Source organism: Gossypium arboreum, chromosome 7 (genome assembly GCF_025698485.1).
Source record: "Gossypium arboreum isolate Shixiya-1 chromosome 7, ASM2569848v2, whole genome shotgun sequence".
In the NCBI taxonomy this organism is placed as follows: Eukaryota; Viridiplantae; Streptophyta; class Magnoliopsida; order Malvales; family Malvaceae; genus Gossypium; species Gossypium arboreum.
In genome coordinates, this window is record NC_069076.1 from 92,448,693 (window position 1) to 92,469,203 (window position 20,511).

The 20,511-nt window shown below is 30.2% G+C and overlaps 1 long non-coding RNA gene across 1 annotated transcript; it reads right to left on the reverse strand.

Moving 5' to 3' along the window:
- Positions 1-13,444: 13,444 nt before the first annotated feature.
- On the reverse strand, positions 13,445-14,059 carry LOC128295108 (uncharacterized). Its single transcript, XR_008285423.1, has 2 exons — positions 13,780-14,059; positions 13,445-13,665 (listed from the first exon to the last, which is right to left on the reverse strand). It is a non-coding gene; the product is annotated as an uncharacterized LOC128295108 (long non-coding RNA).
- Positions 14,060-20,511: the final 6,452 nt, after the last annotated feature.

Consider the following 20,511-nt stretch of genomic DNA (forward strand, 5'->3'; position numbering starts at 1 on the left):
TTCCTCTGAAAATCTTGTTTGATGATCTCTAGCTCAGACGAGATCACCTGCAAATATTCTTCTATCGAGGGGTGTTTTCTTGGTTTAACGTAGAGATGTTGTCGTTGATTCTTTGACCCCACCACTTGTCATATTCAGGGGTAGTCATCAGGTTGGCAACAAACTGGTCATATTCAGGGGTAGTCATCGGGTTGGCAGCAAACCTTTTCATTCTACGAGTTTGGTTCCAAGCGTTCGATATTTCACGAACTTTCTTTTTGTAATTACCTTCCTTGTACACAGACTTGCACTAAGCTAACCCTTGAGTTGTTGGCGTAAACTGTCTTGATCTGTATTGTCTTAACACAAGTAGAGGAGCGTACCCGATAGCCCCCCGTATTCCAAGTAGGGGAACCCAATCAAATTCTCCGCACTGATATAAAATCTCATCAGTGACCATCCAAGGGGCTCTCCATTCGACATCTTCGTCTTGCAGATTTTAGAGAATCATCATCCATTTCTCTTCATAATATCATCTCATCTCGATGTAGCCACTAACTCTTTCAACGGAGAATAGTCTTCAGAGAATATTATATGAGACCTTTTCCACTTTCCAAAAATGGTTGTGGAACCATGCTAGTAAGAGTTGTGTGCACCTGATGAATCTCCCTTTGCCTACTCTTCGGCATATGTTCAAGGATCTGAAAGTTTAGGCCAGAATTGCGGGAACGGATGTGACCTTTTTATCAAGTCGGTCAAATAAATCAGAAATCGCCTCGTCTATATGCCCTAAAGCCTTGGTGAAGATAACCAATCTGTAAATGCTTAACGCGAAGACATCAACCCTTTTCTTCACATCAAGATGTGCTAGGATCAAATCTCTCAAATTTCTCCAAGGAATGAACCTACTATCTCCTTTTTACTTGATCCAGCCGCAACCCACTGCTCGCTCATCCTCGTGATGTTCATCAGCTTTTCTAAGAACGTTGGGACAATGGCAACTCTAGAATAGGCCTTTGTTAGTTTGAATCTTCAGGCAACGGAGCAAGGTCATGTACTCTTCCACAATAGGTACCAAATCCACCTTTCCAAAAGTAAAACAACTATAGGCAGGGTTCCAAAACTGGGCGAGAGCTCATAATAAGTGCTTGTCCATTTTGATATTGAGTAGATAGGGCAAATTACCATAATTACAGTAGAATAGTTGCTTGATCTCGTCATCCTATTGATCCCATATTCCTTTCATCTCTTGAAGATTATTTTGGGTTACGCTAATACGAGTAAAATCCCACAACTCTGACACGTACCCCTCTGTAAGACTATCACCCTTCTCTTGCTGTATTGTTTCGGCCCATATCTAGACGGCCGCATTATCCTCCACTTTATCAAGAAACCCCTTTTCCAGGACAAGTTACCTATTTAGCAACCGAATATGAATCAACACATTTTTTGTGATGAATGTTATGCAATCACAGTCAAAGCAAAACAAAACAAGTCAATACAAAGCTAAAGTAAGCAAGAAATGATAAATAAAGCACCTATTTGTTTGACCACTAGAGGTTCGGTGTGGTTCTACCTAAGGTGGACTCTTAGGGCTCACTATATAAGGTTCAGTTCTAAAGCAAAAGTACTTGAACCGGTTGATTCCACGATCCTCACCCATTATAGGCTCATATGGACCAAGTGAGTTCAGGGGAATACATTTCCCTATAGCTATACGAAGATGAAAATCTTACGAAGACATAGGTACGGATGTATCCCGAAAGTGATCTACTATCCTATACGGAGGTGAATATCTCACGAAGAAATAGTTTCTCGCTCCCACTTAAAAGGGTAAAATCGATAGATTATATGGTGCAATGTGCAAAAATATATCCAATAAAGCAATTATAAACCAAAATAATGAAGATCGCAACAAAGACAGATGAAATGCAACTAAAGGATCGTAAATTTAAACCAAGTTCTCAATTTTCGACAAAGAGACCAAAAGTAATCAACTCGTGGCTTGAGTCACATATTTTGGGTCCCCAGTGGAGTCGTCAAGCTGTCAAAACCGTTTTTTGACAAAGAAATGTCGACTTTGATTTTGAAAATGAAAACGAAAATGGGAGTCGCCACCAATCCTTTTTGATAAGGTGTGATCGGGTCACCTCGTAAAGTGGTTGGTTTTAATAAATGGTTTTGATTTATTAAAACAACGCTTTTGGTCTACGAAATTCAAAAAGACGGGTTCGGGCGTCGATTATGCAAGAGGAAGGATTAACACCCTCGTAACACCCAAAATTGGTACCTAGTTGATTGATTACTGTCGAAAATTGAAAATTTGAAAAAATTTTAAAAATATTATCCTTTGTTAAAGTATTATTTTAAAAAAAATTTGAGAAAAAAGGGTATTTCACGTTAATTGAGAAAAGAATTACGTCCCGCAAGTTAGGACACAATGCCCTAAATGCTTGAAACGAGAATTAACTCTGAAAAGTTTATTTATTTTAAAAGATATTTGATTATCTCAGTTTTAGAAAGAAATCATATTTCGTAAGTTAGAACACGATCTTTTCTTAATTCTCGAGAATATTTAAAATCCGTGCTTTAAAAAAACGTTTCGTTTATTTGGATTTATCGAGAAAATCGAGACCCTGTAAGTTTAAGAACGACTTTTCGAATCTCAAAATACGAAATATTGTTTGTTTTAAAAAAAAATTATGTATCGATAAATATTAATGTAATACAAATTTGTGGTAGAATGTAAAAATAAATCACGATACTAACATGCATAACAAAATAACAATAAATGCGTAATATGGATGACAATAATAAGGACGTAAATAAAACAAAATAAAGAGCTAAAACAAACAAGCTATACAAATAAAAAGAAAAACAATAGGTAAAAACTAAATAAATAACTAAAAATAAAATAATAGAACCTAATAGTAAATCAATAAATAAATGAATACTATGTAAAATGGTTTAAATAATAATAATGATAATAATAATAATAATAATAATAATAATAACACAAACAATAATAAAGATAGTGAAAACTATACTAATACGAGTAGTAGAATAATAGTAAGGAAGATGATAAACATAAATAACAATTATAAAGGAACAAATAAGAAGTTAAAATAAAAAGGGTTCAATTTAAAATAAAATGGAATTTAGGGCAAAATATAAACATATAAAAAGATAAATAAAATAAAAATAAATAAAAGAAAATAAGAAAATAAGAATGTAAAAGGGTTGAATTTATGAATTAAAGTGAATATAAAATATTGAAATTTAAATAAAATAGATAGATAAAAATGTAAAATAAATAAGAATGCAAAAATATTTAGAGAAAATAAAATAAGGACTAAAATTAGAGGCTAAACAAATTTTAGGGGTGAAATCAAAAATTAAAGAAAAGTAATGGACCAAGTTGAACGCGTGATTAACAAGGAGGAACTAAATGGGAAATTTTCCCTTCTCCTCCAAAACGGCGTCATTCAAAAAGGGACTAAAATGTAAACGAAATAAATTATAAGGTAAAAATTAAAAATAAAAAGAACTTAATTGCAAAAATATTAAAAAGTGGAAGGGCTAAAGGTGCAATTAGCCCTTTCGTTTAGAAACACGCAGATCCTAGGCCGGGTCGGATCGGATCAGGTCGGGTAAGGGCAAAACGACGTTGTTTTAGGCGCTTGAGGTCCAAGGTGCAGGGGACACACGCCCATGTGGTCAGGTGATACGTGATTTCGTGTGATAAGTTTTATAAATTTGTAATTAATCGTTCTTGAAACTAACTATTATCGCGATGAAGGCAAGTGTACCTATCGAACAGTAGTATAGTTTTAGCCACACACCTGTGTGCTAGGCCGTGTGATCAATTCTGAGCATTCTACTTTGAAATTTTAAAGATGCAAGGGACACACAGCCAAAACACATGCTCATGTGCTAGGCCGTGTATCACACACAGTTGAGACATACGCCCGTGTCTCTGCCCATGTAAACGAAATAGGTCATTTCAAGCCTCATTTCCCACCCAAATTCTATCATCACTCTAACTCAACCAATTTACATATCAACACTTCAAATCAATACATTCAATTTAAGCTAGGATCATATTTTAATCATGTAATATTGTCATTTTTATTCTTGTATCCAAACTTACCTATTTGATCAAATATTTATATGCAAAATCCATCATCACTTTAACTTCAATCATTTTACCATACATATTAACTAGATAAAGACACACATAAATACTTATCAAAATATATCAATCACAAGGAATTTCAAATGGCTAGTTACAACCAAACATTTATGTGCCAATATTGGCTAATTAACCTATACATGTCATTATAACCAAAATAAGTTTACTATTTATACCGAAATGAGCTGAGGGATAGTGTGATGATGCTCCAACCAACTTTCAACCTTTACGAGCTTCCAAGTATTATAAAACAAAGAAAATAAAACAGAGAAAGCATATAATACTTAGTAAGTTCGTATAATGGGAAATTAACTTACCATTCAATTACAATTAAGGTAAATATTCAAAGCATACTCAAACAATTTAGCCAATTTGCCTAAACACATGTAACCTCAAGAAACATGTTAGTCATGTACTTCATGTGAATATCAAGAAACAAGAATGAGCTCATCATGTAAAAGTTTTCATATACATATGTTTTCCATATCATATATTCATATAACATATACATTTCCATAATAATTCATCTCAAGTTCAGATTATTCCATATCAGAACTTTGTCAGTTGAATTTATTTGAAATATCGATAGATATACAGGTAGTACATCTGAAGTGTACAAAATTGATTCATATTCGGGAATACTCATATGAGCATATAAACGGGAAAGCTCTCTCTCGAGCCATATAACGGGAAGCTCATGTGAGCCATGTAACAGGAAGCTTATCCGGGCTGTATAACGGGAAGCTCATAAGAGTCATAATCAGGAAGCGCATATTAGCCAATAGCAGGTAGCTCCGAAGAGCCATTAATTGGGAAGCTTCGGATTGCCATATATCTGGAATTCAAGTGAGTCAATATCAGGAAGCTCTAGAGAGACATTAATCAATAAGCTCACAAAGAGCCTTTAATCGAGAAGCTCACGAAGAGCCATATAACGGGACGCTCATAAAAGCTGCGGTGTGCCCACAACACATGTAGGATCACAACCAATCGAGATGCTCCGAAGAGCTATTAACGGGAAGCTCGTAAGAACCATATAATGGGAAGCTCGAGAAGGCCAAATATCGGGACGTTCTTTCGAGCTATAGTGTGTCTGCAACATATGCAGGACCACAATCAATTCAGGAATCTTGTATCCAATCAAATTTCATCTATTCAAACGGGACTTTATACTTATCGATCATTGTCAAATATGTGAATACTTTCATATACATGACAATAATACAATCACATACATACAATTCAATTTAACACATATAAGTTCTCAATTTAGTTACACGCACTTACCTCGATAATTATTCGTGTATGCAAAATCTACTAATCCAACACTTTTTCTTTTCCACTATCTAACTCCGTTTTTAGTCTATCTAGATCTATAAGAATAAATTTAACATCAATTTAATATAATTCATATTCAATTCAGTTCAATTCACATCTTAAGCAAAATTACCATTTTGCACCCATACTTTTATTTAATTACGATTTCATCCCTAGGTTCAGAAAATGAAATTCGTACAATCTAACCCTTATTTCAAGCCTAACTGATTTTTACAAGCAATATTAACAGTCCATATATTTCACAAATATCAGAATTTTTTCATAAATTTTACATCTTTTCAATTTAGTTCCTAAATCATAATTTCATCATAATTTCCTTTACAAAAGTTGTTTATCTATCAACAACCTTTCATTTTCTACCATAAAACTTCATAATTCATGCATATTCATCCATGGAAAAACCCTAATACCTTGATAACTTTGCAAATTAATCCTCAAGATAGCTAGATTAAACTATTACGATCTCGGAAATATAAAAATCATTAAAAACGGGACTTGAATACTCACCTAATTGAACCAAATAAGCGTGCTATCTTCAAACTCTTTAATTAGGGTTTCCATGTAAAAATGTTTGGGAAAGATGATAATATGATGATATTTTCATTCTTTTATTACTTATCATCTTTAATTATTTTTACTTTACAATTTAGTCCTTTTCTTTATTTAATTTTCCATGGATGAATCATCATACTTATCTACTAACTCTTCTTAATGGTTTATTTACCATTAGGACATCTAATTTTGAATTTCATAGCTACTTGATACTTTTAGCTACTAGAACTCAACTTTTACATTTTATGCAATTTGGTCTTTTCCCTCTAATTAGACATGTAATCTATAAAATTTCTCTACGAAATTTCCATATGATATTTCAATTATAATGCAGATCATGAAATAATATCAAAATATTTTTTTTCTTCAGGACTATAATTTGTGGTCCTAAAACCATTATTCTGATTTCACTAAAAACGGGTTATTATAGTTGAACTGCTTGCTGAGGCTGAACTATACCTAGAGCTAGAGCTTGCACCTGATCAAAATGCTATGGACAATCCCTGATGAGGTGCTCCATTGACCCATTTCGCAGACAAGCTCAGAACCTCCTCCAATATTCGCCCAGATGGCATCTACCACAATCTCCACATGACTGAACCACATTAGAAGCAATAGGAGCCTCAACCCTCAAAGACCCATCAGATCTAGCCTGTTTCTTAAACCGTTAAACAGAACTAGAAGGCTTTGAATCCCTCTTATTCTTACCTTGCTTCCGGTCCCTTTTATCTCGCTTAATGCACTTAACTTTCTCAGCAATCTTTGCTTTCTCCACCAAGATGTCAAAAAATCGCTCCCTCAGTGGAGCTATTAGAACCTTGAGGTCATACCTTAACCCTTCCTCGAATCAGATACACTTATCATAGTCAATCGACACCAACCTATGAGCATATCTGCTTAATCTCAAAATTTTTACCTCATATTTGGCCACGGACTTATCTCACTAAGTAAGGCCCATAAACTCGCGTCTACGAGCCTCCACATAACTTGCCCCCACATATTTGCTCTAGAAATCATTCTTAAAATTTTCCCAAGAAATCTGATCAGGATGAGTTCCTTCCTCAACCATCAACCACCATTGGTACGCCTCATTGCAAAGTAAAAAACTGCACCCTTCAATTTCTACTCGCGGGTGAAGTCAATATCATTCATGATCCACTCTGTGGCCTCTAACCAATACTTGGCCACAGTCAGGGCAACTCCAATGATGCCCTTAAACAGTTCAACACTGTTGGACTAGAGTTGTTCAATTACAGACCCTCAACTATTAGATCTAGAATAGGGCATAGCGACCCTCTCCTAAACCCTTAACATGGCTTGGGACAATGTGTCGCCCCCAACTGTCTAAGTTTGAGACACAGTCTCAGTAGTAGGCGTCCCTGGGGTTTCACTCATATCCAAATTGGGCATACTACCCATCGAGGATAGCTCAGCTCGAGCCCCTCTTTAGAGCCCGCCATGCCCACAAGTACCACGTCCACGAGCTTCACGCGTACTCATTATGTTATTTACATTACAAAATTTTATGTATTTGTTCAAATTTTTCTTATCAAATGTTTTATGTCAGAAAATTCTTATCAGAGTATTTTTCAAAAGTGCTATAGTTTTAGACTAGAGCATTATTATTTTTAATACTACAGTTTTGTTTCTGACTAAGCAGTTTAACTAAGCAAAAATACATATGATGCGTGATATTCGTAACAGGTTTTAAAGATTTATAAATGAAACATTCCTGAGACTAACTTATTATCACGATTAAGGCAAGTGTACCTATCGAACAGTAGTATAGTTCAGCAAGACCGGATTGTCAAACCCAAAGGAACTACGAGTACTAGTATTTTCTTCCTTTTTATTATCTAGCCTAAAATTTAAGAGGTTTGGTTGTCTAAACTAATTACTAACTAAGAATGCACAGAAAGAAAAACTTGGGAAAATACTTTTGGGAAAACTCGATTGATTGAGACAATACCTAAAGACAAATCCACCTAGACTTCACTTGTTATTTGACTCTGAATCAAACGATTTATTCATTTAACTTGATCCGTAGAAATCCTTAAGTTATATTATTATCTCTCTCGAGACTAATACGTCTAACCCTAGGTTGAATAATTGAAATCTCTTTCTAATTAACACCCTAGAATTGCATTAACTCGATCTATGGATTCCCTTATTAGGTTTCACCCTAATCCGGCAAAATCTTGTCACCCTATCTCTAGGCGCGCAATCAACTCCGCTTAATTATGACAAATTTACTCTTAGATAGGGTCTATTCCTCCTCTGAATAAGAGCTTAACTTGAATCAATATCCTGGAATATCAAAACAAGAATTAAGAACACATAATTAAGAACAAGTCAAATATTTATTATACAATTCAGATAATAATAAAAAGATCTATCTTAGGTTTCATTCCCCTTAGGTATTTAGGGGTTTAGTTCATACTTATGAAAGAAAACATCTCAAAAACATAAAAATATAACAAAACGTAAGAAAACCCAAAACTCCTGAAGGAACTTGAAGGGAGATCTCCAGTCTTGATGATGAATCTGGCTCTTGAGATGGATCAATCAGCTTTCCTTGAGTAATTCCTTGCTTCCTACTCTATATCCCCCTTCCTAAGTGCCTCCTTAAGTGTTTAAATAGGCTTTGGAATGACTAAAAGTCCTCAAAATAGTCCTTTTTCAAATTGGACTAAACTTGGGTTCGGCAAGGACACACCCGTGTGACACACCCGTGTGCGATTACTGAAGGCCGTGGTCAAAGCTGTTAAATGGGCACAGGCGTGTGATCCACCCGTGTAAGTCGTACTTCGATCCTGCCAAATTGACAAGGCCGTGTGACACGCCCGTGTGAGGAAGTCCATGCCGTGTTGTTTTCCCATGTGGGTATATTTTCTCCGTTTTCAGCCCGTTTCTCCTAAGTATAAAACATGAAATTAAAGGATTAAGAGCATCGAATTCACCAAATCTAAGGAGAAACCATCCATAAATGCGTTAGGCATGGGGTAAAAATATGTATAAATTACGGTTTATCAACATACATGATCGGTGTCGGAGACTCGGTATTCCATAAACTTTTTTCTCAGATTAAAGTAGAAAACGATTTTGTTCAGAAAATAGTTTTCACTAAAATTTTGAACCCAAAATTTCATGACCCGAGTTTTTCAATCATGCTCTGATATCACCAAATGTAACACCCTAAACTCGACCTAGACGCTATGGCCAAATTTAGAGATGATACTATAAATCGATTGAAAATTCAAAATTCATTTGTTTTTGAAAAAATCATCGTTTAGCATTTGTTGCTTAAAATCTGGTTTGTTTGTAAGCCCATCTCTCTTAATCTATTATCAAAAATTTTGTTTATATAGAAAATTTTATTTTAAAAACATTTGAGTTTGCTATGGAAAGTCTTATTTGAGTTCAGTTTTGAAACATGGTTTGTAATTTAAAAATCAATATTTCACAAAACAAGTTGTAAACCCACCAAAAATAATAAAACAGTTAAAAATTAAATAGTAAAGTTCATAAATTTAAACAGTCCCAAAATGGCTAAAGATAGTCCAAATTTTACAAACCACATAAAATCCAAAAAAATCATAACTGAGCTCTTATCGCATCGATACACCTAAGTCTGAGGGTTACCTAAAAGTGACAGACATTGAGAATGTGAGTTTTTGAAATTCAGTGTGTAACATTTTGTTCAAACAACAAAAATTATTCAAACAAATATGGCAGATGTTGAATATATCAGAGCAGTACAAATGCAAAAATATAATCCTGCCCCCTTTCGCTACACATCAACTCCGACCATCCCAACACACCATATGAGGTATGGAATACCCATCCCTACACACCAGTTAGTATTAGTATGAATATTTGCAACTTAACTGCTAAACCAATAAGTGAATTATCGCCATATACAGAAATAGATATAGTCGTGCCACCAATTACGGTAGAAAATTAAACTCCTCATACTTCCTCCAATACACAATTCTCATCCCAAATGCAAATGCAAAGCTAACAGATATTAGATATATTTACGATGTGCATGCTTATCATGATAGATACAGAACATACATAATGTTTTCTTCAGATTAAACATAGCATATTACATATTTTACTTGTAATAGCCAATTTTGGCCCGAATCAATAAAACAAAAAATAAAACCCAAACAAATAAATAATTAAATAGCCCAAAATTTAAAACCCATTACATATCAGACCCAAAACCCAATTTACAAACCCTAATAGCCCTAGCCCACTCTTATTATTTTCAGAAAGCAAAAAAAAAAACCCTAACCCCCCTAAAGAGCTGCAGCCACTACTTCCCTCCACGCATGTCTGACTGCCGCCACCGCGTGCCTACCACCAGCCATCATGCACCATTGACACCTGCAAAAATTAAATACAACAGCAGAGAGTTCAACATGCAAGATAGAAAAAAACAATAGCAAAAAGACAAAACAATAGAAACTAACAGTTTGTAACTCGGTTATAAAAGCTGAAATCTTCCCTTTGTATATTTTTACAAACATCAAAAATCAAAAACAGAATAGAAAATTTAGAAGGTTAACTTCGAATTCTCTGATATCTGGATCTTCTTGTTTATTTCCGCTTTACTTTATTTTATTTTTCATTTTTATTTGTTAACTTACTTTAAAACCAAAAAAAGAATCAAGGAAAAAGAAGGAACTTACCCGAATCCACGCAACCCCGTCATCGAAGACCACTTCTCCATTGTCGGATTCGGCCCAAAGAGGTCGTGGGGGTTCCTCTTCTTTTAGATCTTCTTCGGTCTAGGAAACCCTCGCCGTCGAGCTCGCTTCAAAAGGGGTTAAAAACCCGATTTCACGTGGTCCCGATCACCGTCTACAGTGGAAACAACGGTGGCTTCAAGGAGGCATGACGATGGCGGCGATGATGGGTTTCAAACCCCTAGAAGAAAAAAGAAAAAGGGGGGGAGAGAGTGTTTTGTGGTTCTTTTCTTTCTTGGAAAATAAAAAAGGAAACGGCAGAATGAAAAAGAAGGATTTTTTTTGGTTTTATTTCATCTTTGAAACGCCGTCGTTTGGTGGGGGTGGGGTCTGCGCATTCTCCCTAAATGGGAGATTTGTGCGATTAGTCCTTCTCCTTCGCAACTCCATTCAATCATGCCCCATTTTTTGTTTTCTTTTGTTTTTTTTAATTTAGCCCTTAGATTTCGTTTGGTTTTCGATATGGTCCCTTGTGCTGTCAGGGTAAACGCGCGCAGAGCATCTAGGGGATATTTTTCCATCTAGTCCCTGCTAGTTTCTGCTAGTTTTGTTTTGATCCTTGATTAACTTTCCAGTATTTATAATCTTATACCTCGAATTTTAACTCGTTTTTAGCCATGTCCTAAATCTATTTACTTCATTTATTAACCTTTTTTTAATAAAAAAAACAATTTCATTATATGTTATTTTAAATACTTTATATGTTATTTACTTTACATCTATTTTAACTTATTTTAATGTCTGCTTTATCCAAATATTATTCTTTATTTTAACTTGCTTTATGTATATATTTTATCCTAATCTATTTTTATGTATTATTTATTTTATATTCCTTCCTATTATATATATGTATATACATAGTTTATTTCAAGCTTTTATATATTTATTATTCTTTTAAAACTGTTTTGTTATATATATTTATTTCAAATTATTTTATATTGTTTATTCTTAAGTTATTGTATATTATGTATTTCAAATAAGTTTTTTATATTACCTTTGAACTGTTATTATTATAAAATATATTTATATTGTCTACTTTTAATTCTTTTACATATTATATATTTTAAACTTGTTATATATTATTTTAAATTGACTTATATATTACTTATTTTAAAATTATCTTATATACCTTATTTTAAACCCTTTTACTTATTTCAAATGATTTTATTATTATTTATTTTAGATTTTTAAATATTATTTATTTTACACTTTTATATATACATATTATCTATTTTAAAATTATTCATATATATCTTTTTTTAATTTGCTTTGTGTATTATAGATTTTAAAATTCTTCTTTTACATTATTTATTTTAAACTCATTTATTATCATTCTAAAATTTGTTTACATTTTATATATTTTAATTTGTTTTATACTTTTTATCATTTAATTCATTGGTCTTTATTTATCGATGTTATTATTTAAATGTTGTATGATTATTGCCATTGTATACTTTAATTCGTTTATTTCATATTTTTGTATTGTTGTTATTCATTCGTATAATGTCGTGTTCATGTATCGTTATTCTAGGCTCATTACTATTTTGTATTTCATATCATTGCCTCATGAATCAAGCCTCTTTGCATTTATCCAATAAATCGTTTTATTTTAATCCAAACAAATAATGCACGTTGTTTAAATATCGTACTCGCTATTGTTCAAAAACAAAAATTTTCAAAATAAAGCAATGTTTCGCGTTTTGGAACATCGAGGAATTGTGCCTAACTTACGGGGTTTCAGTTTTCCCGTTGATCTTAAATGGCCAAATATCCTTTCGAGTTTTAAAAGACACAGAATCCCAATTAAAATTAAAGACAAACTTGCGCCCGGGAGTTCATGGTATCGCATCCTAACTTACGGGATGTGATACTCTGATATCTCGAGACGAGGAAATCTTTAACAATTATTTTGAGCTAATTCAAGCGTTTTTAAAATCGACATTGATAAAAAAGATCATATCTTAAATCCGTTCCCGATTTTCAACTTTCGACATTAAGACACTAACTAATCAATTTGGTACCAATTTTGAGCGTGACGAGGGTGCTAATCCTTCCTCGCACGTAACCGACTCCCGAACCCATTCTCTCGAGTTTCGTAAACCAAAAACACCGTTTTAGTAAACAAAAAAGTATTATTAAAACAAAGGTGATCTGATCACACCTAATAAAGATCGGTAGCGACTCCCGTTTTAATTTTCATTTTTAAACAAAGTCTATTCCCGCTTTTACAAAAAAATGGTTTCGACATTACTCATAAAACTTAATTTCAGACATGCGAACAAATATTCTATTTTACACTAACAGATGTCCAAAATTCATGCTTTATCACTAACAGATGTCCAAAATTCATGCTTTATAACTTAATTAATAACATACCAACCCTACAGAAAGCCTACGTTCGATTCAAATGATGTTTACGGTCCTAGTGAAAAATTTAGAATTTTGGGCACACACGGCCTCAAACACGCTCATGTGGTCCACACAGCCCAACTGGCCCAACCATGTGGCTCAAAGTTTGCACACGGTCGTGTGGCGTCGACAGTGTCGACTTATAACTTTCGTCGTTCACTGTTTTTCAGGTTTTTCGTTACACACCTAATACGATTTCAATGCGAAAGCAACTACGAGATATCCAACACTTAAATTGATAATTATCACAACCAAATTAGTAACGGTTCAGGAAACTTAACAAAAATTCAACCACAACGTACTTAATCGACCCCCCAAAAACGCATTCGAAGACTACCCCAAAAGAAATCAACAACAAACCGACGTCTAAGTTGTTGGAGGACTTCCGATTGCTCAACGTCTAAGTTGTTGGATGACTTCCGATTGCTTCTCGTTCTCTTCCTAAAAATGTATCGAAATTATTACAAAAACCCAAAAACACAAACTTAATACAACCCCAAGGCCTAAAAACATTTATAACCCACACATATACAAGAGAACGTAAAGAAAACTTACCCCACCATTTGCAGTAAACAGAACAAGGATTAAAGTTCCAAAAAGAATTTATAGTAACAAGAAAAGAGAAAGAAGAATATAGTAGTGCGAAATAAATCAGCAAGAAAGGTAAAACAAAATTAAAGAAACGTGGAATTGGGAAAGAAAAATAAATGGTAACACTTGAAACAAAAATAATAAAAATAAATAAATTAAAGAATTAAAGAAACAAAATCTAAAAGGCTAAAAAAAAAAAAAAGCAAATTTTGACTAGTGATTTTAGAAAAGCAAAACAAATGAATTGGTCAATGGGAAGGTGGGGAAACGTGGGGAATAGGGCAAATTTTGGCAAAAAAAATAATAAATTAAATTAAATTTTAATTAAATTTAACAAAGATAAGAAAAGATACTAACAAAAATATAATATTTTTTAAAAAGATTTCAACCCTAACTAACTCAATAATTTGATAACTTATCATATTTTCTCCACATACAGATCTCGATTAGACCACAATTACTACATGATCGACTCAAACGGGATTAACAAAAAATTTGTCATTTTGCTCATACAGAGATTCGAGCATAAGACAAAATGATAAGCTAACACCTTATTACTAAACCAACAAATTCATTCTAACATGAAATGACCGAAAATAAAACTTAAATCAAAATATAGAGTTAATGATAGGGACAAAAATAACAAAATTTTCAAAGAATGGGATTTGGACTCATAACCTTAAACACACATTCCAAGCAATTAACCATTGAAACAAATACTTAATTATGATAGATTTTAACAAAACATAAATTCAAAATTTGGGGTATTACAGTATGTTGCTCTTTTTATTAAAAAATAAACAAATCAGTCTCTATACATTAAATCAAAGAGTAAACTGATCATTTTATTAAAATTTAAATTTTTTTTTACTGTTAAATATTGGTATTATATGTCAGCATAAGGTACACATGGCATGTCAAGTTTCACTATCTTATTATTCCGCCAATCACGCTAGTTTTTAATAGTACAAATAAATGAAACTTTTAATAAAAATGGCCAATATACCCTTTGATAAAAGACATATAGACTAATTTTATCTATTTTTAATAGAGGATAAAATGCAATTTATTTTTTAGAATAAAGGCCTCTATAATACTTCTTTCACCTAGATAACACTATCACTGAGAAAGTCGAGAATTTAAAAATATTTTGAATAAAATAATTATTTTAAAAATATTTACCAAAATTTTTAAATCTATATAAAGTATTGTCTAAAATTATAAAATAAAATTCAATTTTCCAAAATAAAGTTCAAAATTCACATAAAAAATTCATCATTTGAGAAAATCCAAAAGTTCATCAAATTGAACTCATATAAGAATGATTATATTAATTACTTAAGTTTATAATACTATTAAATATTATTAGCATTTACTAAGTTATATTAATATATTTTTTAATTTATTTGCAAAGTTTAAATCCAGATGTTGAGCTCAATCAATACCGTTACTATTTTAGTAATAAAAGAAAATGAATTTGAACCCCTTTTTTCTATTTTAAAATTAAGAAAATTATAGATTAAAATACACATTATATATAAAAAATCAAATTAAGTTATTAGTTGGATATGTATTCCTTTTAATATAAAATAATTTTATTATAACTGCAATATATTTTAAAAAAATTAAAATCAAAATCAAGAACTCCATCAGATATGTATTATTTGACAATGATCTGACAAATACAATTGATTATATAAACACATATATATTATTGTATAATTATTGAAGAAAAAGAAACAAGAATGACGGTGGCCACCAATGGAAGACGTTTACTGTGTTTATATCACATGCGATTATATTTAAGGGTAAAATAAATAGAATGTTGGATGAACTCTTGGTATAACGTTTGTTTATGTATGAATAAAATTTTTGTATTCGTTTAATAAATGAACGAACAAATAGAAGTGTGTTCAGTTTGTTTATGTTTACGAACAAACTCGTTTATAAATTCGTTTATTTATCAATGATTCTTATAAAATTCTATTAATATATATTAATAAAACTATCTTAAAACTCGCTTATTGTTACATTAATATATATTAATAAAATTGTATTAATTTGTATTTTTGCATTTATAATATAATTATTAATATTTATATTTGACTATTTTATATTTAAACAATATATGTGTATATGTATTTATTGTTTGTTTGATTGTTTATTATTTATTAACATTGTTCATGAACATGTTTAATTATATGTTCGTGAACATGTTCGATTAAGTTAAATGAACATGTTCGTATGTTCGTGAACATTAAACAAACGAACATGAACACACATAATTTTAAATAAACGAATATGAGCAAAAATTTAAAATTCTTAACGAACACAAATTGAACACGAATAAACTTAACAATAAACAAATGAACATGAACAGAGGTTTATTCTTTCAAGTTCGATTCATTTATAGCCCTAATTATATCAACCTACAAAATTTGAGTTAAAAATAATAATATTGGATCGTTTTAATAAATGTAAATTTTAAAATATTTGTCATTCTAATTTTACATAAAGTAATTTCTTATTTTGAAAACTGCTTATATATTTATATAAATACATTTGTTTAATCAATGAATAATTTTTTTAAGATATCTATTGAAACGAGTCCAATAACTACTCATTAATATTCTATAAATCCATTAAAAGATAGATGTTCATCACAAATTATCACTTACGGTAAATATTTTCTAATCACATATGAGATGTAATTATCTTTTCTTAACCAATCATCAGTAAAATTCTTTTTACATTATAGAGTTAAGACAGTTTTAAAATTTTAAATCATTGTTTTAAATCATTCTTGATATTTAGGTTTCATTTAATTTTTCATATTTATATTAATTTTGGATTTTAGATTTTAGGATATTATTTTAATAAAATGATTTTTTAAAATTTTAATATTATTTTTAAAGTTTCACATATTTGTTCACAAATATTTTTAAAAATAAAATTGATATAAAAATTTTAAGTTCTTTTAAGTATTTTAAATATACAATAAATTTTAAATCATATCAAACTAAATTTAATTAAGGTAAACTACACTCAAGGATGCTAAACTATTAGTAAGTTTACGTTTTGGTCATTTAATTTTAAAAGTTATAAAATAGTCACTAAACAATTCGAAAGTTTCCATTTAAGTCTCCATGCTTTTAGAATCATTATTATATGGCCTTCTCTGTTCGCACGGCTTGCAACTGAAAGTTCTCCTTCCCTTCTTTTATACAATTCATTTTTTCCATGAAACAACTTTAAATATAAAAATTTGCGAATTAAAATTCAAACAATTTTCATCTCCAATCTTCAACATTGATAGTTAGATCTAATTGGGTTTAAAATATATTATTTTACTCATCGATGAGTCTTGATCTCAGATCAATCATTAAATCATCACTTTGAACTTGCTAATAGAACTTTAAAAAACTTAATATCACAATTACTTAAATAAAAACTTTCAAATAATTTAATAACCATTATATAACTTTTTAAAACTTAATCATCAAAACATAAGCTTCCAAATAATTTAATAACATTAAATATAATTTACACAATTATTTATTAATTAAATAAAAATCCGAATGGATTCAATTTACATAACCACGAATTTTTCAAATCAATTTCCGAATTTCTCGATTTTGTTATCCCTTCTTTAACGGCATCCAAATAATGATTGATGGTGCCACATCATGAGCACGTATATAAATATCCATCTATGATCTAATCTATAAATGATTTTGAATAATTCTCTATAGTCTGTCCTACTCTATTATTTTATATGCTCAATCAAATTCTACAAATTACGTGCGGACCTACCACGAAACCTCTGTGATTGTCCCGATGCATTATTATTATTATTATTAATTTTTAAATACTTATTAAAGAATCAAGATGCGTCCAAAAAATCTAGTGGGTCCAACAAGCTTATAATTTTTTTATTACTGATTTGGAGGTCTGGTGGGGCCCATCCGGATCATGCCGACGCCTCCATTTGGCTTAATAGAGAGAGTGAGCTTTACGCATTTTTGCCGAACATCTTAATATCTTATCCGCTTTTATTTTAATCTAGGGTTATTTTTACCATATGCCCTTACATGATGGCTTAAATTTTAAATTGATACTCAAAGTTATAAAATATTTTAATTGAATTCTCAAAGTATTAGTATTGGATCAATCACGCTATTTGATTGGTTTAGTCATCACTCTAGATGTTCAATGCTAGACCAGGTCGGATGTGAAGCATATTTAAAGCTTGTAGATTAGATTTTAAACAAGTTTGTCAGTAGCTTGAATTGTTAAAAAAATTCAACCCCTCTAAATTTAATGCACTTTGCAAGTAAAAGTATCATGGAACCATTGTATTAGGAGTCAGATTGTATTTTGCCCCATATACTAAAAAAATAAGTAATTTAATCTTTGTATGTTAGATCAAAGAGCAGTTTGATCTTTCAATTAAAAGTTCCATCCAATTCTATTGTTAAAAACTAATCCCTGAATGTCAACATGAGGTATATGTGGCACATCGTGTATCACTATCTAATTATTCCATCAACCATGCCAATTTTTAATAGTACAAATAGATGGATTTTTTAACAAAAAAGACTAATTTACTTTTTGATTTAACATGTAATGACTGATTTACCCAATTTTTTAGTAAATGAGGTAAAATACAATATAACAACTAGTATAACAAGCTTTATAGTACTTTTGCCACACTTTATACTATTTTAATATATTAAGTCTAAATTTTATATGACAAGCACACATGTCTAAATTTTAATCCATTTATTTTAATAATGTTATATGTAAAATTTGAGGTACTATTTAACATCAAACTGACATATAGGCTGATGGAAAATCACCTTAAGTTTTGAGAGTCAATTACAACGTTTTGAAGGTTAAAACAAATTTAGAATCTAAAATCTAAAATCTAAACTATAATTTAAGGATGTGAAGTGCAATTAACCTTTTGTTTGCTTTTTTGATGTGAACCCAATCTGTTATTACATAATAATAAAAAACATAGCTGCCATGTGAACGTATCACAATGGAATCCAAGTTTAAAGGTTAAATTAAGAAAACCAACCAAATTCTAGACCTCTTGTAAACTACAAAAGAATTTAAGGATCAATGCCTAAAAATTAAAAAATCTAGGGATTAAATGTTGATTTATCTATTTTTATAGCGACTTGCAGGTAATTTTTAAGAATCTTTTTACTTTTTAGAGCACAACTTGCTTATTAACAAAAGTACATTTTAATTTATTCACAAATAATAATATTTTGTTTGATATTATTACATGATATATACAAAATTAAAATATTACATATTAATTTTATCGTTTAAATTCAATTTTTATTTTTATTTTGCATCAATTTTTAATGAATATATTTGTTATATATTTTTCATGAATGTATTATAATTTAATTTTAAAAATTAAAAAAGTCAAAATCTATACTACTATATATATAAAAAGAAAGTCATAAGAAATTTTTTTACACTTATCCTTAGTTTTTTTTTACATTACTAATAATAATGGTAAAATTTTAATTTTGATCAATTTAATTTTTAATTATATAAAAATAATTAAAATTTAATTTTGGTCTGTATACTATCTTTGAAATAAGATATTTGATTTTATATTTAATTTTTATATAATTTAATACTTCAACTTTTATAATGTCATTAGCTAATTTAAATATTTTATTTTAATTAAAATGTTAATGCAAAATTAAAGAATTGTTAATATTATTAATTTTTGTTAAGTTCAAGTCTTTTACAATGTTATTTTTTACATAATTATCAAGAGAGTGCTTGTTTTAAATTTTATAATGTCACATTAATAAATTAAAAAAATAAAATATTAACAATTAGATATGAATTTTTAAATTCAAGCAATTTTAAAAATAAAATATAATTATAAATTATAAATTATAATTATTTAATTAAAAATAATTAACCAAACACGAAAGGTTGTTGGAAATCTATAATAAAATATGAAAGTGTACATTGTATTGCCATCATTTAATTCAAATCAATTGGAAGGTATCCAATTGTGGATAATGATTGTCAAACTACTTTTGAAAATGCATTGTCCAATTGTTTGTAAAAGTGTTTCTTTTAATTTTAGAAAAAGAAAATTAAAACAAAAAAAATCTCGAAGCTTATGAAATTAAGAAGCTGAAAATGACATTAAAATTGACAATTTTTCTTCTTTAAAAATTAATTTAGTATTTTTTAATTTCCAAATCCTTTTATTTGGTACGTAATGGTGTAAGTTAACTTGTTTAAATAATTTATCTTATTATAATTGTAAGCATTCAGATATTTGCGAGGTCTTCGTTCATCTATATTATTATTATAAAATTTATTAGGGACGAAGAAAAGAATATTAAGAATATTAAGAAATCCAAAGTTAATTCAAATCGTGATGTTTGAATTATTATTATAATAAAGTTCAAATTTTATTTTTATTTAATTTATAATTACTTTTTATGATTAACAATAAAATACTATATAAAAATATTATATAAGAATGTTTAGTCACCGAACTCTTTGAAAATTATACTATATATAAACCGGCGGATAGAGTTTACGTCACGAGTCAATTTGACACCAATTTAATTGTAAAAATACTAAAATGTTAGCATAACTAATAAAAGTTAGTTAGTCTGTTAGTAGTTCCACTGTTAATAACGA